The 2,962-nt window shown below is 41.7% G+C and overlaps 1 non-coding gene across 1 annotated transcript; it reads right to left on the minus strand.

Annotated features, from left to right (window-relative positions):
* Nucleotides 1–1,182: 1,182 nt before the first annotated feature.
* On the minus strand, nucleotides 1,183–1,286 carry LOC130978510 (small nucleolar RNA R71). Its single transcript, XR_009086137.1, has one exon. It is a non-coding gene; the product is annotated as a small nucleolar RNA R71 (small nucleolar RNA).
* Between the last annotated feature and the right edge of the window lie 1,676 nt (nucleotides 1,287–2,962).

The raw sequence follows: 2,962 nt of genomic DNA on the forward strand, positions 1-2,962 counted from the left end.
ATCCCGATCCCCTTTTAATTTCAGCAATTTAGCTTCTCGCTCTTTAATTCATGCAATTTAAGATTCCGCACTTTTAATTTCTTGCCATTTACGTTTCCCGCCAATTTACATTCCGCAATTCTCATCTAATTCTTGATTCCGCTCAACTAGAACACACTTTCAATCCGAATTGCTCACTCAACCAATCCTTGTGGGATTCGACCTCACTCTATTGTGAGTTTTTACTTGACGATAACCGGTGCACTTGCCGGAAGGAATTTTTGCCGATCGTGCAAATTTCCTAAAATCGTAGCTATCAAGTTTATAGCAGCATCAAGTTTATGGCGCCGTTGCCGGGGATTGGTTTTCGATTGACAATTCTCAAATTGGAAGTTAACTAGATTGAGCATTTTTCTTGTTTTGTTAATTCAGTTCATGTTACTTGTTGAATTTTAATTCCTGCACTCTGTTACTTGTTTACTTTCTTTATGCCTTTAATTTCAAGCAACTAACTCACTGACCCACTAACTATTTGAATTAATTCCTCAACTGCTCTAACCATACTCTTCCATTAACCAAGAGTATTTCACTTGTTTGTTGCCTGTGCTGTGTTCTTGTATGACAGGTAGGAGAAGAGGGACATCAACTCCTCCATATACCGAACTAGAGAGGACCCTTCATAGACTTAGAAGGGAAGCAAGAGGGAAGAGAGTACTAGGAGAAGAAGAATCTGAAGGAGAATCTGAGGACAATTTTGAGGAAGCTCTAGATCTCAACATGGATAGAGAAGTTCACAACCATGAGAGAGCTGATGGAAACAATGCCATTCCCGAGAGAAGGGTTCTTGGTTCATACATAAACCCAACCTCTGGGAATTGTGGTAGCAGCATTCAGAAACCACCCATTCAGGCCAACAATTTTGAACTCAAACCACAGCTAATATCACTGGTGGAGAATCATTGTTCATTTGGTGGGAGTGCGAATGAAGATCCAAACCAACATCTCACAAAATTCCTGAGAATTTGCGACACTGTGAAGTCCAATGGAGTCCAGGAAGATGCCTATAAACTGCTCTTGTTCCCATTTTCACTTAGGGACAAGGCAGCTAAGTGGCTAGAATCATTCCCAAGGGGGAGCCTAACAACCTGGGATGAGGTGGAAAGCAAGTTTCTGGCACGTTTCTACCCCCCACAAAAGGTCAATAGGCTTCGATCTGAGGTTCAAACTTTTAGACAACAAGATGGTGAAACTCTCTATGAGGCATGGGAGAGGTTCAAGGATTTGACAAGGAAATGCCCACCAGACATGTTCCATGACTGGGTGCAATTGCATATTTTCTATGATGGACTTTCTTATGAATCAAGGAAGGCTGTAGACCATTCATCAGGAGGTTCATTGAACAGGAAAAAGACTGTGGAAGAAGCCATTGAAGTGATTGAGACAGTGGCTGAGAATGAGTACTACTATGCTTCAGAGAGACACAACACTAAGGGAGTCATGGAGCTGAACCATGTTGATAAAATTCTAGCCCAAAACAAGGTGTTTGCCAAGCAACTAGCAGAGCTCACCAGGAAATTAGAAACAAATCAAGTGGCTACAATACACACACAAGATCAAGAGGAAGTAAGCACTGAAGGAGGTGATTGGGAAGAGGCCAACTATGTGGGAAATCAACAAAGGCAACCATATGATCCACATTCCAACACTTACAACCCAGGCTGGAAAAACCACCCAAACTTTGGGTGGGGAAACCAGCAAACCCAACCACAAAACCACAAACCTTACAACCCCAACCAACATAACAATTCCACATACCAAAACTCCAACCAAAGATCATACCAAGCCACACAAAACACTTACTCCCAACCACCATATCATGGCCAAAATAATCAACCTGCCCAACCTAATCCGAACCAACAATTTCAAGATCAATTAAACAGGATAGAAAGAATGCTTGCAACCATGGGTCAAGACATAACCGAATTGAAAGCCTTTAAGGAAGAAGTAAATTATAACTTGCAAAATCAAGGAGCTGCCATCCAGAAGTTAGAAAATCAAATTGGGTATTTATCTAAGCAAACCCCTGGGCCAAGCATTTTTCATGCTGCCAAGGCTATTGCAAGGGAAGAATGTAAGGCCATAACCCTCAGAAGTGGAAAGAAGCTAAAGGAGATCTCAAGGGAAACCACAGAGGATGAAGCAAGGGAAAATGTGAGAGACAAGGAACAGGGACAATCTTTTACACCGTCTGCAACAAAAGAAAAAGAAAAAGAGGTCCTGAAGCCTTATACACCCAAAGCACCATATCCTCAACGTTTGATGAAAAGTGAAAAGGATAGCCAATTCTCCAGATTCTTGGAGATTTTCAAGAAGCTTCAAATCAATATTCCGTTTGCTGAGGCAATAGAGCAAATGACACTCTATGCAAAATTCTTAAAGGAATTAATGACCAAGAAGAGAAGCTGGAGAAATGAGGAAACTGTGTTGTTGACTGAAGAATGCAGTGCCATCATTCAACACAAATTGCCTCAAAAATTGAAGGATCCAGGCAGTTTCCAAATCCCCTGCATCATAGGAGAAGTCATGGTGGAGAAGGCCTTGTGTGACTTAGGGGCCAGTATCAATTTGATGTCTCTAACAATGATGAGAAGAATGAAGATTGAGGAAGCCAAACCAACAAGAATGGCCCTCCAATTGGCAGATCGAACTTTTAAATTCCCTCATGGGATAGTTGAGGATTTGTTGGTGAAAGTGGGAGAGTTTATATTTTCTGCCGATTTTGTGGTGTTAGATATGGAGGAAGAAGCCAAAGCTTCGATAATCCTGGGAAGACCCTTCTTGGCTACTGCTGGAGCCATCATAGACGTCCAAAAGGGTGAACTCACTCTTAGATTACATGATGAGCAATTGGTGTTTAACGTATTCAAGGCAATGAGCTATCCATCAGAATCACTAAAGGAATGCATGAGGGTGGATGTAGTGG

Source organism: Arachis stenosperma, chromosome 4, assembly GCF_014773155.1.
Source record: "Arachis stenosperma cultivar V10309 chromosome 4, arast.V10309.gnm1.PFL2, whole genome shotgun sequence".
Lineage (NCBI taxonomy): Eukaryota > Viridiplantae > Streptophyta > Magnoliopsida > Fabales > Fabaceae > Arachis > Arachis stenosperma.